The sequence below is a fragment of the Leuciscus leuciscus genome, assembly GCF_965113295.1.
Source record: "Leuciscus leuciscus genome assembly, chromosome: 15".
NCBI classification, from domain to species: domain Eukaryota; kingdom Metazoa; phylum Chordata; class Actinopteri; order Cypriniformes; family Leuciscidae; genus Leuciscus; species Leuciscus leuciscus.
Genome location: NC_138739.1, coordinates 16,397,092 through 16,424,367, shown reverse-complemented (window position 1 = coordinate 16,424,367; position 27,276 = coordinate 16,397,092). Strand labels below are relative to the sequence as shown.

Below are 27,276 nucleotides of genomic sequence, written 5' to 3'. Positions count from 1 at the left end.
TTGCTTACACGAAGCTGCAGGTAAAAATGTGGTGTAAATATAAATTAGACAACAGATAAAACAGTTTATGCATTCTGACTGTGTATTCGTAAGCAAAGCTATTTTAGATAAAGAGGAGATAGCGGACTCCGTTTGCAAATGGTTCCCCCAGAAAGGTTGGGAAATGAACACAGACCAGATATCACAGGTACATCTGTACGATGTCTGCTTAAGATACATTTTAATCTGGAAAGCATCTGCAGCGTAAAAACATCTGATAAACATCTTAGAAAAAGCAGTTCTACATACATCTAAATCTTAAACATCTTCTAAATGTCTATATGAAATCTAACAGGAAACATTCTAGTATTAAAGAGATTAGCAAACAAAATACATAGGGCAGATTTAAATGCATACATCAAATAGACGTCTCTGAGATGTAGGCTACTTGTGCTATCAGGGTAGTCAATCACTACTTTATGGGCAAAGGCTGGTAATTTTGCCTTGTCTGTCAGCCACCGTGGTGGACGTAAATCGAACTTTGACCAAAAACTCATAGATTAGTAGCCTAACATTAGATTTGGATTTCGCATCATTCATTTCAAACAGACAATTAAGGGTGTTTTCAACCTTACTTATTTTTATTTTTAGTACCAAACGGAAATGTAACTAAGACTCTATATCACAACTGGACTAAAACAAATCCAAGTTTTCAAAGGTCTGAGTTTGATTATTTAAAAGACGACTCAGATGTGAAAACATATGAAGATTAGTTATGCTGTTGAGATTACATAATTTGCCATTGGTTCAACTTTATATTATTTCAGATTTTATGTGTCTGACTCTGAACTGAAAATATTCAGGGTAAGATGGTATAAGAGTAAGTGACCAGATGGTCATATCAGATATGTTTGCTTTTCAATTAAACCTAGTGAAATCCTTCAATTAACAAAGCATTGCTATTATGACATGCCTTCAATAATGCCAAAAAATGGGCATTCAAATATGTAAATATTCATGTCTGTATATAAGTCATACAAAATACCTTTCAGAAAAATCTTTAACAGGGTCTCAAAACTCTTGCCCAAGGGTGGGGGCCATCTTACCCCAGACGTTTTTTGAATAATTTTACATTTGTACAATGGCAAAATTTAGCATGCCATTCCGATAGACATTTGCTTTTTTTTAATAACGTCCGATGTTTCAGTGTCTTTTAGGTGTTATCACCTAATTTGACATTTAGGTGCACAATTTTTCATTATTCTGAGTTTTTCCTTGGTCAAAAATGGTCTTTGGTGGTGGCGGCGAACACGGTCATCCACACACAGTATAAAGTACCCTACCCATGTGAACTGCGAGCCCAGTACTGATAGTGAAAAAATTAAATTGAAACAAAAAAAACAAAAAAAAATCACATTCAGGACAGAATATAAAACGAAATGCTTAGAACTATTTAAATATTTAAAATTCTGTACATTTATTTGTAAAAAGTCACTGGGTGTCTGATTTGAAAACAAAACTCATGTCACATTACATAGAAATAGATTACTATTGAATGCCAAGTCTGCCAATATTAAAAATAAATAAATGCATAAATAAATATACAAATAAATGTAAAAAATAAAAAATAAAAATATAAATAAATATACATAGAAAAGCAAAAAAACGAAAATAAATAATTATTTATACATTTATTTCCTTATTTATGTATATATTAATTTTTTTCCATATTTATTTATTTATTCTTTTATTTATTTATACATTTATTCATTTCTACATTTATTTATTTCTACATTTATTTATTTTTACATTTATTTATTTCTGCATTTATAATAATAATAATAATAATTCATTACATTTATATAGCGCTTTTTCTCGACACTCAAAGCGCTTTACATAGAAGGGGGGAATCTCCTCAACCACCACCAATGTGCAGCACCCACTTGGATGATGCGACGGCAGCCATATTGCGCCAGAACGCTCACCACACACCAGCTTACTGGTGGAGAGGAGACAGTGATGAAGCCAATCAGTATATGAGGATGATTAGGAGGCCATGATGGACAGAGGCCAAGGGGCAAATTTGGCCAGGACACCGGGGTTACACCCCTACTCTTTCGAAAGACATCCTGGGATTTTTAATGACCACAGAGAGTCAAGACCTCGGTTTAACGTCTCATCCGAAGGACGGTGCTCTTTGACAGTATAGTGTCCCCATCACTATACTGGGGCGTTAGGACCCACACAGACCACAGGGTGAGCGCCCCCTGCTGGCCTCACTAACACCTCTTCCAGCAGCAACCTGGTTTTCTCAGGAGGTCTCCCATCCAGGTACTAACCAGGCTCAGCCCTGCTTAGCTTCAGTGGGCAACCGGTCTTGGGCTACAGGGTGACATGGCTGCTGAATACATTTATGTATTTCTACATTTATTTATTTCTTCATTTATTTCTTCCTACATTTCTTCCTGCATAGGGTAATGAGGAGGGCGTGGTTTACCTCAGACATAGCAATCGAGCTCAGAGTAAGCGAAGGCGAAGGGTTGAGGCCACAGTGACACCCTGTGGCGAAATACAATAAGTATCACTCACTGACGTTGATACGGTCTGTGACTGCGAGGTATATGGTCAAAATCCTAAATCTTACTGTGTGACATGGTCATGGATAGGCTACTCTTTATTCCGGACATGGCCGAAGAACATCGTTTGGTCTGGATTTGTAAAATGTCCTGGGCTAACAAACATGAAACAGGGACTCTGAAACGGAATTGATATTTTCCATTTTTCGGTCAGAACTCACAGAAAGGAAGCAGGGCACATATAGGCTACAGTGAAGTCGACGCAAGCATATTGACCAATGCTTTTGAAACGAGACCATTGCATTTGAATGTAGCCTAATTTCCAAAAACAATACTGACAGCAACAGAAACCAGGGCCGCGGGAAGAGGTTTTAGGTTGTGGGTGCTCACCACTTTTGAATAAGAAACAATATCAAGACTATAAAACTCGTCAAAAAACGTGCACACACTCCAACCACCTTCAACAGTTCCATTTTATTCGGAAAACAAATTAAACACACACACCAGTCAACAATAAATCAGGTTTATATTAATATATTTTCTTAAATACATTTGAATAGGCTAATAAAAAGAAACTAAAAATGTATTTTGATCAAACTTGCCTGGGCGGGCCAGTGAGTAATGTGGGCGGGCCAGTGCCGCCCTGGCCCATTACTGGCTACGCGCCTGACGCATATCAGTCAAAAAATGCGCCACGAGGAAGAAAAAAAACATATATAGCCTAAGTCGCACTGGACTAAGTTGCATTTTTTATTTTTATTTTTTTCACAAAAAACAAAGTTACAGACAGTTCTCCGCTACGGACGTGAGCGCTCTAAAGCGGCACTAAAATAATGTTTTAAAACTTTCACAGAGATCTCAAACTGAAAGCACAAAGCCTGTCTTTAAATTTAATTTCGTTTTGTATTAATTGTATCTTAATTTTAATCGATGTTTCATCAACAAATTTTGATGAATTTAATAAGAAGTAGCTAAATATAGGCTATTAGAAAATAGATAATCAGGACACGGAGGCGCTGGCGAACCTGGAGCTCGTCTCATAAATGAAACTCAGCGTAGGCCTATAAGGTAGCCTATTGCCTCACAGACCTGAGACATATAGATAGCTTGACATGTCTACTTTTAAGCAGAACAATTCAAAACGAAAGAAAACAGACTGCGCTGCTTATGTAATTCGTATGAAATGTGCATTTCTCTCTGGCGCTGCGAAGATCGCGAGTCGTCAACTTCATCTGTCTAGCCGACACTGACATAAAAAATAAGCAGCGCAGTCTGTTTTCTTTCGTTTTGAATTGGTCTGCTTAAAAGTAGACATTTCAAGCTATCTATAGGCCTATGTCTCAGGTCTGTGAGGCAATAGGCTACCTTATAGGCCTACGGTGAGTTTCGGTTCATTATGAGACGAGCTTCAGGTTCGCCAGCGCCTCCGTGTCCTAATTATCTATTTTCTAATAGCCGCCTTATTTATTAAAACCAGACAATTTTTTGATGAAACATCGATTAAAATTAAGATACAATTAATACAAAACGAAATTAAATGTAAAGACAGGCTTTGTGCTTTCAGTTTGAGGTCTCTGTGAACGTTTTAAAACATTCTTTTAGTGCTGCTTTAGAGCGCTCACGTCCGTAGCGGAGAACTGTCTGTAACTTTTTTTTTTTTTTTGTGAAAAAAAAAAAAAAAAAAAAAAGCAACTTAGTCCAGTGCGACTTAGGATATATCTTTTTTTTTTCTTCCTCGTGGCGCATTTTTTGACTGATATGCGTCTCCGGAGCGACTTATAAAATAGGCTACGGTAAGTTATTTATTCTTTTTGTGCAAATGTCCCATAAAGTACCATCCTTTAAGGATTCATTTATGTCCCATTGACCGGTCCATTGCATTACGAATAAAGCAGAATCAATAAAGTAAAAAATGTAATGTGCAGGCAGGTGGTTGGAGTGTGTGCACGTTTTTTGACGAGTTTTATAGTCTTGATATTGTTTCTTATTCAAAAGTGGTGAGCACCCACAACCTAAAACCTCTTCCCGCGGTCCTGGTTTCTGTTGCTGTCAGTATTGTTTTTGGAAATTAGGCTACATTCAAATGCAATGGTCTCGTTTCAAAAGCATTGGTCAATATGCTTGCGTCGACTTCACTGTAGCCTATAGGCGGTGGGCCGGACATCGAAATTACGAATTTAATACTTACCTCACAGCTGTGTACGTTTTTTTTTGCTGAGGTCATGTAATAAAATCGTATAAGTACTACAGACATTGTTTCCAACTTTGTTGTATGCACATTTGACGCAAAATGTCCTTACAAACTCTTACTTTTTTAAACCGGCAAATAAGCAGGAGTACTAATCATAACGTTAGAAAACCTCCCGTTTCCTTGACAACCAATGTAAATAATGAACACAGATTCTACAGCAGAGGCAAAGTAATCTTTGTCAGTGACCAGGAAGCTGGGTTCTTGAAATTAAAATTTTGCTTTAAGCATTAAAAATGTAATTTTAGTAATGTAGTTCAGTAATACTGAGGTAAAAATTAGGTGTTTTATCCATTTAGCCTCAAATGTAAAAAGCCCTGTAACCCCCTTTTCCCAGACAAGTTGGGCAAAGTTTGTTCAATGTACACACTTATGGGTGAACCTGCAAACCACAGATAGTACAGTAGCTGAAAAAGCCGTATTGGCATTTAACTTAAACTCCGAAGACGTCCAAGATGTGCCGGCTAATGTTGGATTTCACAGAGAATGCTACATGCTCTTCACTAACAAAGAACACATTGAAAGAGCACGTAAGAGAGAAAAGGCAGCTAACAACAGTGAAGATGTTGCTGCTCAGAAGTTATTCTGAATAGACACATAACCAACATATATTTAGAAATCCAACCCTTGAGAGTTTACATTTCAAGACACAAAATTAACCAGACTGTTATTAATATTGAGATATATAAGCTCAAACATAGAAACAAAAACAACAAGTATTAAGAATATATTTATTAAATGTATAAAAATATTATGTGAATTTAGGATTGCAACTTATAACCACAACTAAAACATGGGGATTTTTTAAACACAATCATCCCGCACATCCCATTCAATATTCTATAATAAAATCAGCTAATCGAATATTCGAAAATCGTGACTCATCCCTCACTGATTCTTGAAAGTCGGGACAAAACTGGTTTTAAAAAACTTTTTTTTTAAATACACACTATATCAATTAGAGTTATATGTTTCTGCAGAGAAAGGTCTTAGCTATTTAACCATGTAAAGGAACAGGTTCTAAATAAAAACACATTTTTAACAAATAAACATGTTTCCCTTCAGAACTGGATTTGTGTCAACTCCGTCAGACACACTAAAAAGTATACAATTTTAATTCTTCAAATCCAACAAGAATCTAAAGTTCTGAAGTATATTGTAATAGTGTTTAGTTACTCTGATATGCAAAAAAATTACAATATATAAACTTAAGTTGTGATGTCACACTATTCTGAAAACTCAGATTTCTAAATATTTGCATTTTCAAACTTTGATTTTAATTTCAATATTGTAAAAACAAATTCCTTAAATAAATAAAACATAAGAGGACGTAGATCAGATGGTCCTTTATTACAAAAACAACATAAACTGAAGGAAGAATATTTGTTTTTCCCCAAAAAATAACAAAAACATCCAACGCTGTTGACGAAAAACTGACGGTGTTGACGGAAAAACTGACGGTGTTGACAAAAAATGTTTGAATGTTTTACCTCCGATTTGTGAAATGTTCACATGTTTGTCATGATATGTTCTGACAATAAAGAGTAGTTTAGAACCACAATTAACGCTCTGTTTTCTACAACTTTCACTTAGGAGCAAAAATCTGCCTTTAAACTTGAAAGAAATAAAGATTTTTTATCGTGATAATTATCGATATCGACTGATATTAAATATAATATATATTAAATAACGTGATAATTTTTTTTGCCCATATCGCCCAGCCCTACACTGGCTTCTCATTTCTCTATCTCTGTCTCTACATATAAATATATATATTAAAGTGCTGGCAAAGTTACACGTTACACAATAATAAGCAGACCACTGCCTGCCCATTCTCTACAAGTCAGATGTGTATGGTTAAATAATGTAATGCATGCTATGTATGTGCATTTATGTGTAAATAAAACCCTGAAATAACAGTTTAACCCTTCACTATATTCACAAATAATATTATATTCGCACATTAAGAGGTTATTGGTGGATTTGTCAACTCCGTCAGCTTACAGCTTACACCAGAGCATGTGTGGTAGTGCTGCATTCACCACAGGCAGGGAGATGCAAAGGGGTCCTCAGGGATATAGCTGACCATGCTATTTCCTGATTTAAAGAGCTTTATGAAAAAATCTGACGGAGTTGACAGAAACTGAGGACACAACTTTAATAGGCAGATTTTTATGGAAAATATTGTTTGATGTTCACTTCATGCATTGTTTTTTATATTTATACCCCTTATTTTTTATTTGATATATATGTTTTCACAATTGTAGAGCTTTTTTAAAGTTTTTTGGGATGTTAATATTGTGACCTCTTGCTGAGGACAAGTGCAATAACATGGACCTTCTAACCACAGACCATACATTTAAACAAATTTTCCCCAAAAAGATAAAAAGGGTTATTCTAAAAATCAGATAGGTATATACAATTCCTTTAGATTTAACTTTGTAAGTATGTCAATCATGATGAATTTCTTAATTTTTGCTATAAATTAGACTTTTCTATGTGGGACATGTTTTGTCCCGACTCTCAAGAATCAGTGCCCTAATTAATATAGTATTATTGTGTAAGTGGATGACATGACAAGTAGCAAAAGGCAGTGCAATTTGTGTGTAAGTGGGGTCAAATGTTAATAGCAAATTTAAAAATAAACCAATGTAGCAGCATCATAGTGTAAACTACCAGTTTATTTGTGCAAGAGTCAATCAGCTGCCCTTAGGTTATTGGAGGGTGGGGGTGGAAGGAAGAGGCTCACTATGATTCCCCTATAGAAAGTTAAGAGGATGGATTTTTGGGAGATGAGCCTTCCTCAACTGTGGGAGGAAGTGCAGAGGTTTTTGGACTTTCTTGGCCAGGTTCTGTTGGTGGTGTCGATAGATCAAGATGGGTCATCTGTAGGGGTGTGACGAGACGCTTACTCCACGAGACGAGATGAGACACGAGATTGGGTTCACGAGAACGAGACAAGACGAGATTTTTACCCAATTTTTAAGAAATCCTCAATGATGAAATATATATATGAATGGAAAATAGTCTTTTATTCAACTGAAAATCACAAAATGCAAAACAATTTAGGTGCATTTTGAAATCAACTTGTAATGAATGTTATTTTACTTCTATTTTAATGAATTATATGCAGTAAAGGACATGCAAACACTGCAAAATGTTTTGCTATAAACTCTACCGTCTGGCTTCTCCCCTGTACGATTTCACATGAGAAATTTAACTCCTTTCCACAAATCGAACATAAAAAAAAAATTAAACCGTATAAATAAAATATAAAAAACAGAAATAACACTTTAAATCCAAACAGTAAGTGTGTCCATAATCAAAGTACTGCTCTCTCAAAACTACAAGTTCAAACAGAAACAAATTTTTTCTTCAAGCATGAAAAATAGATAAATTAACTACACAGAACAGCCTAAGATATGGTCATGTTCTTTTTCAAGAATATAAGCATGTCGACGATTTCTGGCAGCAGTTGAGACCTTTGGGCAGTAACTATAGGGCTGCACAATATGAGGAAAAGCTGCGATGTGCGATAACATTAATATTGCGATGTCGATATGACTTGCGATAAATATTCAAATGTGAATGTTAGCTATACTGTTCCCATGTCTTAGTGCTTTAATAGGTTATTTGCGTGATAGGTCAAATGTTTATTACCTGCCTGGTTCAGATTACACGATTTTAGCGCGATTTTGGCACGATCCGTTTGACGTAGGGTGTCGTGGAGATTCGTAAAGGACAACGGGCGTCGGGACGCAAGATTCGATTGTTTCATTTCGTATAGTGTGTCATAGTGGGCGACAACCTACGCATCTGCGATGCTTCAGGACATCACGACAGAAAAACTAGCATGTTTAATTTTTTAACGGTCCTCCACGACGTGTTGAGTATGTGAGCGAGAGTGAGAGTGTGCGAGCAACAGTGAGTGTGTGTGTGTGTGTGTGTGTGTGTGTGTGTGTGTGTGTGCGAGTGAGCGAGGGACAGTGTGTGTGTGTGTGTGTGTGTGCGGAGAAGTCGCCGAAATCCCCGATTTTCACCCTCACGCTCCATCACGCTGACATCACAACAACTCACGAGACATTAGGCTTGTTTGAGATGAGCAAAATCTGCGCAGAATCGATCACCGGTGATCAGCGCGAAATGCATGCCGGTTAGAAATGTGTCCGAGTGCGGTCCGCCTTGCTCTGATGTCATGCTGACGTATGTCAAAAAATCTCTCGCGAGCGCAAGGCACACCTGTCGGATTCTGCAGTCGCGCGCAGTTGCTCTCCAACGACTGCGCTGTTCAAAAGCATGATGGGAAACGACTTGCTGACGACACAGCTTAATGTTCATTGGTTTAAACAACCGTGATGTATGACTCTATCTGTGTGTTCCTACTAGGCCTACTTGTATCGCAATGATAAAAAAAAAAAAAAAAACAACGACCTCAGTATAGCCTACTTCAATACTTGAAGTTGAAGTATTGTTCTCTTTTAAAATGTTTGATTTTAAAACTCTGATATCATGTTTTATGTATGTGTGAATATTCCCAAACTATCTAACAGTGCGATCTCTATGGATTATGCAATGTATTTTTTATAAAAAAAAATAATAAAAAAAAAAACACATGTCTGTATTAAAGAAAAAAGACTGATAAACATGTATTTGGAATGGAATTAAATAATAGGCTACTTTGGGTGTCTTGTTCATTATATTTATTTTCATATAAAAGCAACAGAACTTAAATTCCATCCAGTTTATTAGCAACACTCTGCACGAGCGTGAATCCCGCGAAATCCATCTTTGATCTCACAGCTGTCAGATCCACTACGAGAAGAGAGAACTGTCCGGCTTGCCTGCGCTTTTTTCACTCCTCCCCTCACTGCAGCCGCCTACTCTCGCCAACATTTCAGGCGAGGCGAGGCGCATCTCAAACAAGCCTAACTTTTCACCTCGACGAGAAATCTCGTCGCGTTTTAATCTCGCGAGATCTTGTAACACGAGATCTCGTCACACCCCTAGTCATCTGTGATGTGGATACTAAGCAATTCCGTGATCTTGACCTGCTCCATCATGGTGCTGTTGATGTGATGATTGTCAACGATCACCTCTGTAGTCATTTGGGTGTGGAGAGATACTAGGCTTGTTTGAGATGCGCCTTGCCTCGCCTGAAATGTATGCGAGAGTAGGCGGCTGCAGTGAGGGGAGGAGTGAAAAAAGCGCAGGCAAGCCGGACAGATCTCTCTTCTCGTAGTGGATCTGACCATTGCGAGATCAAAGATGGATATCGCGGGATTCACGCGATACACTGCTCGTGCAGTGTTGCTAATAAACTGGATGTTATTCAAGTTCTGTTGCTTTTGTAACGGGTATATTATTTTGAAAGGAGATTATATATATATATATTTTAGGGGACTTTTATTTTGGCGAGCGGCCTACTTTTTGCGCGTGCTGTGAATGCAGCGGAGAGAGACGAAGAAGAGCGCGTGTTATGAGAGTGCAGTGTAGCGATTGTGAAGCTTGTTCGATAAAGTTGTTTCAATTAAAGATTATCGAGGCTTAAGTAGAGTAAAGAACGACAGCACCAAGTAAAAGTGTGAACCGTGACCCACATTTGATTCTGCAGAAGGCAGTTTTGTTCCAGTGGTATGTGTTGGCTGTGAGAATGACGCAGTGACATATTGTGAAGACCACGGAAGCTGTGAGTACGTTTAAAGTGCAAACCCCGTTTGATTTTTGCCATCCAGAGACTTGTTACATGTCTTTTTGCAGTTTTTTGCACTTCTCGTGTTTTGATCAAAAAGTGTCGTCGAGTTAATAGCTCAGTGGGACTGTTCACGTGTAATTGAGTTTCCCGCACGAGTCAGAGCACGTGAGATTGAGATCGCTGTAGCAGCTAGTAGCTAGTACGCAGTACGCACTTAATGAAGAGACATAACTTTTCCGCTGATTCAAGAGTGAAGATTACCCTGCCATTCAAGTGACATCTCAGTTTGATTCATCTGCAAGTTAATTTTCTTTTTGAGACGGTTTATCTGTGAAACGGTTGAGACAAAGTTGAGTGTATTTTTGAACTTGCACACTTCAATACAGGATCTTCAGTTTATTGCAACGCACCCCACGTCCAGACAACGCACTCTAATTCATCGTTCTACGAACTGGTATTTTCCTTTATTTTTCAGTGACTGAACTGATAAACGGTGAACTGTGAGTACACATTTAAGAGTGCTTATTCAGAGGTGAGATTTGATGGTATGTTTGTTGTTTCAAATGTGATTGTTTGAAGGTGATCTTTTGAAAAAGGTGGTAATTTGTGGGTGTACAAATTGACACATTGAAAATTATCTAATTTTGAAGTTAAATAATGGATTTGTTATACCACTAGTGAAAATAGTTTTACAATTTCAGTATTGAAAGTGTTGGTGTAAATTAAAAAGACAACACAAAGACTGTAAATTATTTTATTTCATTCTTTATTTAGACAGAAGACATAACCAATCATAAGAAAAATAAATCTAAAAGAATAAATTATGTTTTTATTGTTTTTGCACTTATTTACAGTGTATCTTTTCATTGAGAGCTGCTAGGGAGTGGGGAAGTCTCACTTACTTTATTAGATCTGGGGAGGGAGGAGCATAACACACTGTGATCCAACATATGCAATTTCTCTTCAGGAAGCCACCGTGTGACATTATCGAACCTGAAGCCTACCCTTGTCAGTCTTTAGATTTCTCACACAATAAAGTATGAAACCACATACACACATTAGCGTGTAACGATGCTAAAACGTTTGGGGGGCGAGGACCAAGATCCTTTCGTTGTCCAAACTTCCAGAGCAGCCATATCCTTTTCCCCACACGACGGGCAGAATACCCCGTTACAAAAGTGGCGTCACGAACAGGATCGAATTAGGCACATTTAAGTAGTCACAAGTCTCCAGGCCCATAAGTAGTTTTTGTCAAGTAAGTAAGATGTCTGAGCTGGAGGAACTAAAAAGAGAGATGGCAGAGATGCAGAGGAGGTTTGCTGAGCAGGCAGGGGCACTTGACCAAGCAGGGGCACTTGACCAAGCCAGGGCAGAGCAGAGAGAAGCCCTATCCTTAGCCAAGGTGGTAATTGAGAGCCAAACCTCTGCACAAACGACCCCAGCTGCCATTTATATCCCTCGAGACCGGAAGCTCCCTGATTTCACTGGTTGCATGGCAAAACCAGATGAGCTGAGCGTTGAAGAATGGGTAGCATCGATGAAGTCTGCATTTCAAGTCATGAGAGTGCCCACTGAAGATCGGGTAGAACTGGTGAAACAGCACCTAAAGGATGAGGCCAAAGCCACAGTGAAGTTCATGATGGATGGGAAAGAGGAGTCTGTTGACAACATCTTCACCGTTCTCCTTGACACCTATGGAGATAAAGTGCCCATTGGTACAAGGCTGAAAGACTTCTATGACCGTGCTCAGAATGCAGGAGAAACAATACGCTCCTATGCTTATGACCTTCGGGAAAGACTTAATCGTGTTCAGCGCAGAGAGCCAGCTAGAGTGGCAGATGCTGAAAATGTTCTGAAAGAGCAACTGGTGTTATGCCTAAAAGATGACTTCTTGCGTCGAGAGATGAAGCGCAGAATTAAGGCTGAGCCAGAATTGAGTTTCGTGGAGTTGATGCAAGCGGCAATTACCTGGTCAGAAGAGGAGGAAGCACAGCCTTCTAGTAATGCCAGGCCCAGTACCCGTGCCAGAGGGGTAGTGAATGCTGCTGCAGCACAGGATGCTCCTTCTGCTCTGTCATTGGAGAAACTGCATGAGGCGATCCAGAAAATAGCTGCTCGTCAAGAGGAACTATATCAAGCAGTCCATGGGAAAGAGAGAAATAAACCACAGCAAAGCCGTCCAAAGAGTCAACCTTTAAAAGACAGTGAAGGACGTTATATTTGTTATTCATGTGGTGAACCCGGACATACCAGTCGCTATTGTCCGCAAGGTGGCAAGTTAAGAAGGGGACCAGTTCCACCACAGCATACAGTGGAGTCAGTTGAGGCTACCGAGACAGAAACTGGAGGTGCAGTGCAGAAAGGCCCAGGGCCGTCATTGATTAGATGCCACACAGCGGAATGGTTGGCTGACGAGACTGCTAAAACACTGAAGGACAGTGCTTTTGGGGATTGCTTGGCCATCGAGGTGAAGATAGCAGGTGTCAAAACCAAGTGCCTCTTAGATACAGGGTCAGAGGTGTCCACCATATCCGAGTCACACTTCAGACAGCACTTTGGGGAGCAGAAGTTGAAGTTATCCTCTGCGTGCTGGGTTAAGCTTACAGCGGCCAATGGACTGGACATTCCTGTCTTGGGATGCTTGCAGGCTGATGTAGAATGCCTGGGAAAAGTATTTCCTGGAAAGTGTATATTCGTTCTGACTGACACAAGTCCTGATGTGAAGGAAATGAAAGGGGTTTCTGGGATCATCGGGATGAATGTACTCAGTGAAGTTCAGTCTTTGTTTATCTCAGCGGAGGGGATGGAGAAGATTGACAAGTATAATGGGCGAGATGAAGCCCAGGTCCGGAGAGTGCTTGCTAAAGTTGAGAAAGAAACAGGACATCTAGGGTCTGGTGGAAGGATTGGGTATGTCAAGATTGCTGGAAGACAGGCTGTCACTATTCCTCCTCGCTGTGAGAAGGTGCTGGAAGGCCGCTGTGGAGTGTCGCCTAGCGTGAATAGTCATGTGCTAGTTGAGCCAGTCGCTGGAGCAAGTTTGCAAAACGGACTCTTAGTGGCTCACGTTCTTGCTAAAACAGAGAATGGAAAGGTCCCTGTGCGTGTAGTGAACTTGAGTGGAAAGGCTGTTAGACTCGTTCCCAGATCCAGAGTTGCTTCTGTTTATAAGCCAAAGGAAGTAATCACAAAGGACGTGCTTGAATTTGAGGAAGATGATGGAGTACTTCATGTCAAAGAGTTGGTGCAAGACAAAGTTCAAGCTGATAAAAACTCACTCATGCCGCTACCAGTTCCTGTTGAAGTGAACTATGAAGGACTTACACCAGAACAATGTGAAAGGCTCATTGAGTTGCTATCAAAGCACAGAGATGTTTTCTCCAAGGATGACCAAGATTATGGTTACACCACGGCTGTGGTGCACAATATTCCGACAGGTGAAGCGCCACCGATAAAGCAGTGACATCGTAGAGTACCACCGCAAATATTCCAAGAGGTCAAAAGGCATGTCCAGGGTCTGGTGTCCCAGGGAGTCCTTAAAGAAAGCAGTAGCCCCTGGGCATCACCCGCAGTTATTGTCATGAAGAAAGATGGCAGTGTGCGTTTCTGCTGCGATTATCGAAAACTAAACGAAGTAACATATAAGGATGCATATCCGCTTCCACGGGTGGATGAGTCCTTGGATGCGTTGGGCAACGCCAAGCTGTTCTCTACACTGGATTTGACTGCTGGGTATTTCCAGGTGGCTGTGAGTGAGAAGGATCAGGAGAAGACAGCCGTCACCACTCCATTTGGGCTGTTTGAGTGGACCAGGATGCCGTTCGGGCTGTGCAACGCTCCGGCCACTTTTCAGCGCCTTATGGGTGTGGTGCTTGGTGACTTGGCCTTTGACGCTCTTCTTGTCTATCTAGATGATGTCATTATCTTCTCCAGAGATTTTGAAAGCCACTGTGAGAGGTTAGAACTTGTCTTTAACCGGCTAAGACAATATGGTCTGAAGTTGAAGCCAAGCAAGTGCTTTCTTCTAAAGCCCGAAGTAAAGTTTTTAGGACACCAGATCTCTGCAGAGGGCATAAAAGTGAATGATGAGAAAGTTAAAGCCCTGGATATGTGGCCAGTTCCTAAAAATGTGAGAGAGGTCAGGCAAGTGCTTGGTTTTATGAGCTATTACCGAAGATTTGTCGCAAGGTTTGCTCAAATTGCCAAACCACTGCATGCACTGGTAAGTGGAGGAAAGACAAGCAAGAACCCAGGAACGTTTACTTGGAGCCAAGAATGTCAGTCTGCATTGGATGAGTTGAAAGGATGTTTGACGTCACCACCCGTTCTGGCATATCCCGACTTCAGTGAACCCTTTATACTCACCACAGATGGAAGTCTTCATGGACTGGGAGCAGTCCTCAGCCAGAAACAGGAAGGGATTGAGCGTGTTGTGGCATATGCAAGCAGAGGGCTAAGAGGTTCTGAAAAGAATGACAAAAACTATAGTGCATTCAAATTGGAGCTGCTTGCATTAAAGTGGGCGATCACTGAAAAATTTAGAGAATACCTTATGTATTCAAAGTTTACGGTGATTACTGACCATAACCCACTAAGGTACCTCTACTCAGCTAACCTTGGCGCAGTTGAGCAGCGCTGGGTAGCGCAGTTGGCCGAGTACGACTTTGAAGTATGCTACAAACCTGGCCGACACAACACGAATGCCGATGCCCTGTCAAGGATTCCCTCCAAGGAGGAACCAGAGAAGGATGATGATGGGAAGGATTTTATTCGGCTAGGAGCTGATGAAGTGAGAGCATGCTTGTGGCCAGGAAAAAGGGTCAACCAAGAGCAACCTGACGGTAAAGCCGCGGTGCAGGCATCAATAAGAGGAGAAATAAATGGGTATAGTTGGAGCGAGATAAGAAAGCAACAGAGGAATGATCCTGTGATCGGTCCCATTTATAAAGCAGTATCTGAGAACAAGAGACCAAGTAGAATGGATCACAGAGATATGGAGCCAAAACTGAAGAAGCTTGCCAAAGAATTTGACCGTCTTAAGCTGCGTCAGGGAGTGCTGTTCAGACGCATCTTGGACCCGAGGGATGGAGAGGAGATCTGGCAGATGGTTGTTCCTGAGCCTTTACAGCGTGAAGTGTATGAGGGACAACATGAACACGGAGGTCATTTTGGAGAGAGAAGTACAGTAACTCGGATGAGCAGAAGTTATTACTGGCCTACAATGTCTGCAGATGTTCCATGCTGGATCAAGCAGTGCAAGAGATGTACACTAGCCAAAGATGTTTTTCCCAGACTTCGAGCTCCTATGACCTGCAGTAATGTTTCAGCTCCATTAGAGGTCCTAGCCATGGATTATACGCAGCTTGAGCAGTCTTCTGGAGGGTATGAAAACGTGCTTGTTCTTACCGATATGTTCACCAGATTCACAGTTGCTGTTCCTACAAAGAATCAGACTGCAAACACAACAGCAAAAGCGCTGCTTAAGCACTGGTTTGTTTATTACGGCTGTCCGGCTCGCTTGCACTCGGACCAGGGCAGGTGTTTTGAGGCCAACGTGATCAAGGAGCTTTGCAAAGTCTATGGTATAGGAAAAAGCCATACCACCCCATACCATCCACAGGGGAACTCTCAATGTGAGAGATTCAACCGTACCATGCATGATCTGTTAAGAACCTTGCCACCAGATAAAAAGAGAGATTGGAAGACTCACCTTCCAGAGCTGGTCATGGCTTACAACAGCAATGTGCATTCATCCACTGGTTATTCCCCGTTCTATCTAATGTTCGGAAGAGATGCACGTTTACCAATGGATGTCCTTGGGGAAAAGGACCTAGAAGAGGATGAGGTTGATAACCTGGATGAGTGGGTGAAAGGTCATCATGCAAGGTTGAAGACGGCAGTGGAGATTGCAAACGCAGCATCTCAAGAGGCTTCCAGAAAGAGAAAGATAATTTATGACCGCAAGTCATTTGGAGCTCTTGTGAGGCCTGGAGATCGAGTGCTTCTGCGTAATCACAAACACAGGGGCAGAAATAAAATTCAGGATAAATGGGAAGACACACCATACATAGTGTTAACGCAGAACCATGCAGACATACCTGTGTTTACGATCAAACCAGAGCAGGGGGGTCTTACAAAGGTTGTACACAGAGATCAGCTTCGGCACTGTTCATTCCCGTCATCCACAACACCGCGTGCACACCGGCACGGTATCAGAGACAAGCCTGAGTCAAACACAGACATGTCGGACATTGTCTGCTTTCCAGAAACTGCACAACACTCCACTTACCATGCACACACAAGGGTGGATCAAGGGGAGTCACAGGAAGTAGGACAGGGTGACAGTGATGAGAATCGGAATGTGATAGCTGAATCAGAGTTGAGGGTACAAGGTGACTCAGATGATGTTAATGTTTCAGAAGCTGTAAGAGAAAGTATTCCTGAGCTTAGACGCTCTCAGAGGCAAAACAAGGGTATCTTACCTGTGAAGTATAGAAGTGACTATATTGTAAAATAAGAGTTCAGAGTCTTCTGTAACTTTGGGAAGTATATGAAGTTATATGTCATGTTTTTCTAACATGCTGTTTTGTGTTTCAGAGATGAATCTGCCAGAGATGTCAATGGAGTGGCAGGGTTTAGCGGGGGGGGGGGGGGGGAATGTAACGGGTATATTATTTTGAAAGGAGATTATATATATATATTTTAGGGGACTTTTATTTTGGCGAGCAGTCTACTTTTTGCGCGTGCTGTGAATGCAGCGGAGAGAGACGAAGAAGAGCGCGTGTTATGAGGGTGTGACGGACACAGAAGAGAGTGCAGTGTCGCGATTGTGAAGCTTGTTCGATAAAGTTGTTTCAATTAAAGATTATCGAGGCTTAAGTAGAGTAAAGAACGACAGCACCAAGTAAAAGTGTGAACAGTGACCCACATTTGATTCTGCAGAAGGCAGTTTTGTTCCAGTGGTATGTGTTGGCTGTGAGAATGACGCAGTGACATATTGTGAAGACCACGGAAGCTGTGAGTACGTTTAAAGTGCAAACCCCGTTTGATTTTTGCCATCCAGAGACTTGTTACATGTCGTTTTGCAGTTTTTTGCACTTCTCGTGTTTTGATCAAAAAGTGTCGTCGAGTTAATAGCTCAGTGGGACTGTTCACGTGTAATTGAGTTTCCCGCACGAGTCAGAGCACGTGAGATTGAGATCGCTGTAGCAGCTAGTAGCTAGTACGCACTACGCACTTAATGAAGAGACATAACTTTTCCGCTGATTCAAGAGTGAAGATTACCCTGCCATTCAAGTGACATCTCAGTTTGATTCATCTGCAAGTTAATTTTCTTTTTGAGACGGTTTATCTGTGAAACGGTTGAGACAAAGTTGAGTGTATTTTTGAACTTGCACACTTCAATACGGGATCTTCAGTTTATTGCAACGCACCCCACGTCCAGACAACGCACTCTAATTCATCGTTCTACGAACTGGTATTTTCCTTTATTTTTCAGTGACTGAACTGATAAACGGTGAACTGTGAGTACACATTTAAGAGTGCTTATTCAGAGGTGAGATTTGATGGTATGTTTGTTGTTTCAAATGTGATTGTTTGAAGGTGATCTTTTGAAAAAGGTGGTAATTTGTGGGTGTACAAATTGACACATTGAAAATTATCTAATTTTGAAGTTAAATAATGGATTTGTTATACCACTAGTGAAAATAGTTTTACAATTTCAGTATTGAAAGTGTTGGTGTAAATTAAAAAGACAACACAAAGACTGTAAATTATTTTATTTCATTCTTTATTTAGACAGAAGACATAACCAATCATAAGAAAAATAAATCTAAAAGAATAAATTATGTTTTTATTGTTTTTGCACTTATTTACAGTGTATCTTTTCATTGAGAGCTGCTAGGGAGTGGGGAAGTCTCACTTACTTTATTAGATCTGGGGAGGGAGGAGCATAACACACTGTGATCCAACATATGCAATTTCTCTTCAGGAAGCCACCGTGAGACATTATCGAACCTGAAGCCTACCCTTGTCAGTCTTTAGATTTCTCACACAATAAAGTATGAAACCACATACACACATTAGCGTGTAACGATGCTAAAACGTTTGGGGGGCGAGGACCAAGATCCTTTCGTTGTCCAAACTTCCAGAGCAGCCATATCCTTTTCCCCACACGACGGGCAGAATACCCCGTTACACTTTTATATGAAAATAAATAAAATGAACAAGACACCCAAAGTGCTTGTTATTTAATTCCATTCCAAATACATGTTTATCAATATTTTTTTTTCTTTAATACAGATATGTGTTTTTATTTATTTTCTTTTTTTATAAAAATTAAATTGCATAACCCAAAGAGATCGCACTGTTAGATAGTTTGGGAATATTCACACATAACATATACACATAAAACCTGATATTAGAGTTTTAAAATCAAACATTTTAAAAGAGAACAATACATCACAGTTGTTTAAACCAATGAGCATTAAGCTGTGTCGTCAGCAAGTCGTTTCCCATCATGCTTTTGATCAGCGCAGTCGGTGGAGAGCATCTGCGCTCGACTGCAAAATCCGACACGTGCGCCTTGCGCTCGCGAGAGATTTTTGACATACGTCAGCATGACATCAGAGCCAGGCGGACCGCACTCGGACACATTTCTAACCGGCATGCATGTCGCGCTGATCACCGCTGATCGATTCTGCGCAGATTTTGCTCATCTCAAACAAGCCTATTATGTTGTCCTGTCCGTGTCTGTGTGTTAGATAAACAACTGAATTATATTCCGATAAACAAACACAGAAAGTGCACATTACTAGATAATTTTAAATCACATTTTTCATCTTGACATTTGTATTAAGATGCTAACCATCTTAAATGAGCTTGACAAGACTACTGCAGTTCTGACCACAAATAATTTTGTTAAATAGCTCAAAAACAGCCATCTTTAACTAAAATATTTTTCCATCATATTCCATCTTATACCTGTCCTGTTCTGTTATGAACTGTGACAATCAACCATAATTGGCTTAAATAACTCCATGACTACCACTATAAAGTTGATTTGAAATCATTTCTTTGTTTTGGTTTGCACTCTTTTTAGCTGATAATTAGTCTAGCTTACTTGTAGCCTAGGTAGCTTGCTGTAACCAACCTGGACATACCCTCCCGTTTACCCCGTGATTCTCCCTTAGTTAGACTTATTTCCTGCTGTCTTCCCGTTTAAATATTTTTCCCGTAATCATCCCGTATTTGAATACTCCTTGCTTAGTTCATTGTGTATGTACCGAATCGATTATTTTGGATTAGCCTAAGCAACATACCGTTAGACCTAGCTTTACTGCTCCACTGCCAAGTGCCAACATTATTTCGTGGCTAACGTTACTGTTCTCATCAACGAGAGCGCATATATTCACGGCGAACTATAGCTTGCAGTCTTAAAAACAACTTATGAAAAGCATTAAGATATAGGGGTGTATAATCATTGTAAAACAAATCTTACCTTGACGTTGTCTTGCCGAGACACACCGGTCTCTCCAGGTTGGGTTGTAGACTCATGTGCTGAGTCCCAATTCGCATACTATCCGTCCTAAATAGTATGTGAAACTAGAATTAGTACGTCCCAAATCGTAGTATGTTGAAATGAGTATTCCAAAGATACCCGGATGGTCTACTATTTCCGGTTAGAATTCGAAGTGCAGATCAATGCACACTCTAACGGCTAATATTGCCCACAACCCATTGCGTGCGGGAGGGAGGAGCTTTGCGGTGATGATGGTGATGTAAACCTGGCAGTCGGATGCAGCAACGGAGATGCGCCCTCAGTTTTTAAGTGTAAGAATTCAAATGTTTAACCCTAATTAAAGTTATATTTTATTGTCTCGTAATATTAATGGGTTTATGTTGTGCCAAAAAAGTACCGTGTTTATCTTGTAGGGTCCGATGAAGATACTGAGCGCCTCATTGCAGGCTACAAAACAATAAATAAAAAGGCTCTAGTACAGTGTCATGCAAGTGTCTTTTTTTATGTATTTCTTTTGATGTTTCTGTCTGACTTATTTGTAGTAATACTGTGGCTGTACAAATGCTAACTTTATCAGTCCAACCAAACAAACATGGTTACTACACTTTTACTATAGTAAAAGCATGGTTCATTTTCATCGGGGTATTTTTAAGTATTATACATAAGTATAAGATTAAGTATAAAATACATTAAACAATAGTTACACTATAAACTTTAAATATTTTAACAAAAAAAAAAGTAGCTTTCGTTACACACATTGCACATGAACGTCAGAACCAGCCGCCTCACAAACGACCTGCGTTTGGTTGATCTACGACGACGCCCTGCTTCACTCCTACATTTGGTAAAACACATTGTAAATGTATTGTGGAAAAAAAGATGGGAATAGTAAATAAAATTATATTGGATATATAAAAATGAATGAAATGTAAAATGTTTTGTTAACAGTGCGTAACTAGGCAACCACGTTCTCGTTTACGTTGCATGACGTCATCGAAGTATGTCCCAGAACGTGCATACTCTTTTGCTACACACTCAAAAGTATGTACTTTTTCATCACAAAAAAAAGTACATACTTTTAGGTCGTAGTATAAGTAGGCGAATTGGGACTCAGCCCATTTGGCTTCAGACTGACGCGACGCCGGTTCAACGGATAACGTGATTGGCCAAATCAATTCAACAAGGTAACACCACAAGCGTTGATTGGATCTCACTCCGGCCAACGTTTGTGATCAGCTAGCGAAATTAAATCTATTTTTACACTTTAATGTGCAACAATTGGCGCTGGAAACAATCGGTAATCTTTTTGTGAATGATTCATACAGACAAATAAAAAAAATGAGCCAGACAGCTGCTGGGTAACTGTCAAAAAAAAAAACTGTCAAAAACTAAACGAGATAGACGGACTTGGCCCACTGCCTATTCGGTTGTTAAGTCGTGACGTAACCAATACTCTTTCCGGGTCCAAAGTCCAGGTCCTCTCTACCTACCTACCGCTTTCGCTAGTGTTTTGGTTATTATTGAGTGTTTTTACAATGCCGCAGTGCTGTGTCCCGTGTCCCGAGCTAACTCACTTCAACCTCGTAAATCTTCTTTTTCATTGATGCCTGGACTCTACCCTTAATTATGCCACCTGAGTGATGAGCTACACTAACCACTCTGTTGGTGTTAAAAGGAATTTAAACCCTTTTTGACCGCCAAGGGTGCCTCACTAAGAAGGACGTGATCGTAAATAAATTTACAGGTTCCACCGTTGTTATTTCTGGACGAGAGGAGCGCTTGGACCCAAAACGTCACGCGTGACGTCAGACTTAACAATCGGATATGTGCCCTGCTTCCTTTCTGTGAGTTCTGACCGAAAAATGGAAAATATCAATTCCGTTTCAGAGTCCCTGTTTCATGTTTGTTAGCCCAGGACATTTTACAAATCCAGACCAAACGATGTTCTACGGCCATGTCCGGAATAAAGAGTAGCCTATCCATGTCACACAGTAAGATTTAGGATTTTGACCATATACCTCGCAGTCACAGACCGTATCAACGTCAGTGAGTGATACTTATTGTATTTCGCCACAGGGTGTCACTGTGGCCTCAACCCTTCGCCTTCGCTTACTCTGAGCTCGATTGCTATGTCTGAGGTAAACCACGCCCTCCTCATTACCCTATGCAGGAAGAAATGTAGGAAGAAATAAATGAATAAATAAATAAATGTAGAAATACATAAATGTAGAAATAAATAAATGTATAAATAAATAAATGTAAAAATGAATAAATGTATAAATAAATAAAAGAATAAAAAAATAAATATGGAAAAAAATAAATATATACATAAATAAGGAAATAAATGTAAACATAATTATTTAATTTCGTTTTTTTTGCTTTTCTATGTATATTTATTTATTTGTTTTATCAGCGCAGGGCTGTGTGAGATCTGACTGTCAATCACAGTTCGTGCACACGCCACAAAACTTGTCTTATTTTGGTGAAGAACCTTTTCTCATTTTGTTTTCACCATCCAAGTGGCTTGCCCATCCTTCTATCAATCAATGGTTCTAGAAGGTACTGCTGAAGTTCTCCTTCAAGGCTAGACCCATCAACTTCAGAACTAGCACCAAGCAGAGTGTCATACAATTCATCAATCAGTTTCTTCTTGGTTTCTTTTGTCCGGGGCCTTTTTGAAACTGTGCTGGAATCATCTGACTGTGTTCCTTTACCTTGTGTGTTGTCTTGCTCTGAGCTCTCTGTCTCCTCCTTAGGACAATCTTTTGCATTCGACAGTGTGGTGTCAGATGAAAAGGCATGTGCCTTGTACCTTGGATCCTGTTTATTTCACCTCTTCCACTTTTGCAAACCGTCGGGTGAGACTCTCCAGCATCTCCTGTCTCATTGTTTTAATTCCATGAGAGTAGTGACCTTGACTGCTAGGCAACATCTTCAGAACTCTGACAGATGGGATGATGCATGAGGCTGAACTCTCGTAGTGGCTCATCTCAAGAGTGACCTCCTCCACTGGAGAAAGGGTGTCAATAAGATTGCTGGCAATATTCCACTGCTCAGCACTCAGGCTAGTGAACCCACTATGCTCACTGGCATAAATGTTCAGAGCCCTTCTATGCTCTTGCATCCTGACCAGCATGTGCAGGGTGGAATTCCATCGGGTTGGGACAGCCTGAATGATGAATGATGTAGGTAGCCCAAGATCCTGCTGGATCACTGTTAAACGCTGTTTAGCTAGTAATGAATGATTAAAATAGAACATCATCTCAGCACTGACAGAATATTTTGGACAGCTTTTTGTGAGTTGAGGCCATCATTGACAACAAGCTGTAATATGTGGGCACTGCAGTTCATGTCAGGCAGTTCAGTAATTCTCATACCTTTTGTCTGCTTTTCAAACATCATAGTAAGATAAGCTTGAATGTGGTTTGATGTCTTTGCCTCATCAGCATCGGCATAAGTTTGGCATCGGGCCAAACAAAATTTTTCGCCACTAGAACATAGTGAACATGGCGGTCCAGAGCATAGTCAAAGGATAATTTAAGAAAATTAATTGATGAAAAATGCAACTAGAATTTCCTGTGACAGACTGTTACAGTGTCTTTTGTAACTGGTAGTGAGCTGTTACTCTGTGTTAAATCCTGTAGTAGGACAGTCATTAACAAAAAGCCACATTTGTGTGGCAGTGTTCGGGTTTTACACTGGATAAATTAATAAAGCAGTAGTTACTAGAGATGAGTCACGATTTTCGAATATTCAATTAGTTGATTTAATTATAGAATATCGAATAGGTTGTGTGATTATTGTCTAAAAAAAATCCCCATGTTTTCGGTGCTGATGCGATGGTGATGCGTTAATGTAACCAGAGGGTGACACTGCCAATAACACACCTAAAAGCTATCACAAAGAGCCGGCAAACGTAATGATTATGATTGTTTCAAATATAGCAAGGAGACATTTTAATTAAGTTTAATAAACTAGTGTTTTCTGTGTTAGTGTCGGCTGCAATAGTGACTGCTGTAGTGAACTCGCCTATAGAGAGAAATGCACATTTCATACGGATTACATAAGCAGAGAGTAGTCTATTTATTTTTGTTTTAAATTGTTTTGTTTAAAATTAGACATTTCAAGCTTTCTATATATTTCTCGTGTCTGTGAGGCAGCTTATACGCTGAGTTTCGGTTAATTTACGAGACGAACTCTAGTTCACCGACGCCTCCATGTCCTGTTTATATTGTCTGCTATATTTGCTTCTTATTTATTAATAAATTGCAATTGGTTGATGAAACAATGATTAAAATTAAGATACAATTTATACAAACCGAAATTCACTTTAACCTGTTAAGCTTCACCAGTGCGTCGGCGCACTGAAGCGTTTTTTTTTTTTATTTAGTTCAAAGTTACTATCAGATTAAATGTTATACTTTGACAAACTATACATCATTAAAAAGATATAAGACTCAAGTTTCAGTATTTGACCACTATTGTTTTCTGAGAAACTTATAGTGACAGTTGAAAAGGGCATGAAAAGTTCAGCAGATTATTTGCGCTAAATGAATGGTTAATGTCATGGTGCAATGAGCAGAAACTGCTCTTTGTAAATAATTGTAATCTGTTTTGGGAGCGTCCTAGGCTTTTCCGTGCTGATGGCTTACACCCAAGCAGATTCGGAGCGGATCTTCTGTCGGATAACATCTCCAAAATGTTAAATACCCTTTGACTAGTAACCAAAAGTCCAAATCATAGTCTCTGCTGCACCAATTTAACTGATATAAATACTAGTGTAGAACATTGCATAGAAACCGTGTCTATTCCTCATTTAGTGAGATCAAATAATAAATCTACTGCAGGATCTAGGAAAAATCTAATTGTTATTAAAACAGAAAATGTTGCTATTAGTAAACAAAAACTATTTCTAAAGCTAGGTCTTCTAAACATTAGATCACTCACACCTAAGGCAGTTATTGTAAATGAAATAGTCACAGATAATAGCTTCGATGTACTTTGCCTTACTGAAACCTAGCTTAAACCAAATGATTATTTCGGTATTAATGAGTCTACTCCTCCTGGATACTGTTATAAGCATGAGCCCCGTCTGATTGGTCGTGGCGGCGGTGTTGCAACCATTTATAGAGATATTCTCAATGTTACTCAGAAAACGGGTTATAAGTTTATTTCATTTGAAGTACTTGTACTAAATGTTATGCTCTTAGATGTTAGAAAAACATCCCTATTATCTCTAGCCTTGGCTACCGTATACAGACCGCCAGGGCCTTACGCTGATTTCCTAAAAGAGTTTGCAGATTTTCTCTCAGACCTATTAGTCAATGTCGATAAAGCATTAAAGGACAATTCCAGTGAAAAATGAACCTAGGGGTAATTAACACATGGTTACCGAGTCAATCGTTCCCTGGGATGCGTTTTCATGAAAATCTAATTTAAAGAGTTTTATCTCTAAAAACAGATTAGCTTATAACGCTAGTATATGGGGCACAGAGTAAGTGAAAGAAAATCGCTAGTCAATACCACTAACAAGGCTCAAAATAGCCTCACACTAACACGGTAGCATAATGAGGGTCCCTACATGCAAACCGAAGCATTGAGAACTTTGTAAGTGTACAGACAGTTTAATAAGAAGATACTTTATAAAGACAGTACATTACGCGTTTACAGGCAGGCGGCGTCATCTTGGAAAACAGTCTCGACTAATCGAGTCACGAACGCCGTGCTACGTTAGATTTCACAAACGTAATTCCTATCGACCAGCTCACTTAGCACGGCGTTCGTGACTCGATTAGTCGAGACTGTTTTCCAAGATGAACGCATCCCAGGGAACGATTGACTCGGTAACCATGTGTTAATTACCCCTAGGTTCATTTTTCACTGGAATTGTCCTTTAATTGTTGGAGATTTTAACATACACGTAGATAATCCAAATGATGCGTTAGGAGCTGCGTTTACAGATTTATTAAATTCATTTGGGGTCAAGCAAAACGTCACCGGACCAACACATCGTCTTAATCATACACTCGATTTAATTATATCACATGGAACCGATCCAACCGATATAGATATCATTCCACAAAGTGATGAAGTCACTGATCACTACATGGTAACTTGCATATTACGTACTGCTGTAATATGTCATGCGGCGTCGCGTTATCAACCAGGCAGAACAATCCTCCCATCCACCATAGATAATTTCTCAAATTTCTTATCTAATCTGTCTCAGCTGCTGCCTGAACCCAAACAAACAGATGAACTAGAAGAACTAACTAGCACTATGAGCACCATTCTCTCTAGAACATTGGATGTGGTTGCACCTATTAAATTAAAAAAGGTCAGAGAGAAAAATAAAGCACCATGGTACAATAATACTACGCATGTTTTAAAGAAAGAAACCCGTATTTTAGAGCGTAAATGGAAACAAACTAATTTAGAGGTCTTTAGAATCGCGTGGAAAGACAGTATGTCACGTTATAAAAAGGCCCTAAAAGCGGCCAGGGCTGAGCACCTCCGCAAACTAATAGAAAACAACCAAAACAATCCAAGGTTTTTATTTAACACCGTGGCTAGACTAACAAATAAACAGACGTCACCCGAACAAAATATCCCGTTACAGTTCAGTAGTAATGATTTCATGAACTTCTTCACTGAGAAAATAGAAAGCATCAGAACCACAATTGTAAACGTTCAATCTTCAATTGCGCCTTATAATTCAGCTTCAATTATCACCCTGCAAGAACAATTACAGTGCTTTACAACTATAGAACAAAAAGAGTTAAATAAACTTATCACTTCATCTAAAACAACAACATGTTTATTAGATCCTATACCAACTAAACTACTGAAAGAAGTGTTACCTGTAGTGGAAGAGCCTCTCCTCAATATTATTAACTTGTCTTTATCTTTAGGTCATGTTCCAAGAACATTTAAACTGGCAGTTATAAAACCTCTCATTAAGAAACCACAATTAGATCATAATAATCTAGCAAATTATAGACCCATTCCAAATCTTCCATTTATGTATAAAATATTAGAAAAAGTGGTGTCCACTCAACTGGGCTCTTTCTTGCAACAAAATGATATCTATGAAAAGTTTCAGTCTGGATTCAGACCGCATCATAGCACTGAAACTGCGCTCGTTAAAATCACAAATGATTTACTTTTAGCTTCTGACCAAGGCTGTATCTCAATACTAGTTTTACTTGATCTTAGTGCTGCGTTCGATACTATAGATCACACATTACTCTTAGATCGACTA

General features: G+C 39.6%; 2 protein-coding genes and 1 long non-coding RNA gene across 3 annotated transcripts in view; 1 reads left to right on the top strand and 2 right to left on the bottom strand.

Annotated features, from left to right (window-relative positions):
* The window catches only part of LOC309476203 (elastase-1-like), a 156,755-nt gene that overhangs the window by 67,398 nt on the left and 62,081 nt on the right, over positions 1-27,276 (bottom strand). The gene's annotated exons all lie outside the window — the stretch shown is intronic.
* LOC309476168 (uncharacterized protein) overlaps positions 1-27,276 on the top strand; it is a 209,688-nt gene that overhangs the window by 155,673 nt on the left and 26,739 nt on the right. The gene's annotated exons all lie outside the window — the stretch shown is intronic.
* Positions 21,860-27,276, bottom strand: part of LOC309476469 — a 45,789-nt gene continuing 40,372 nt past the window's right edge. Inside the window, exon 3 of the long non-coding RNA XR_014198181.1 lies at positions 21,860-22,112. This is a non-coding gene — a long non-coding RNA (uncharacterized lncRNA). The remainder of the gene's footprint in view (positions 22,113-27,276) is intronic.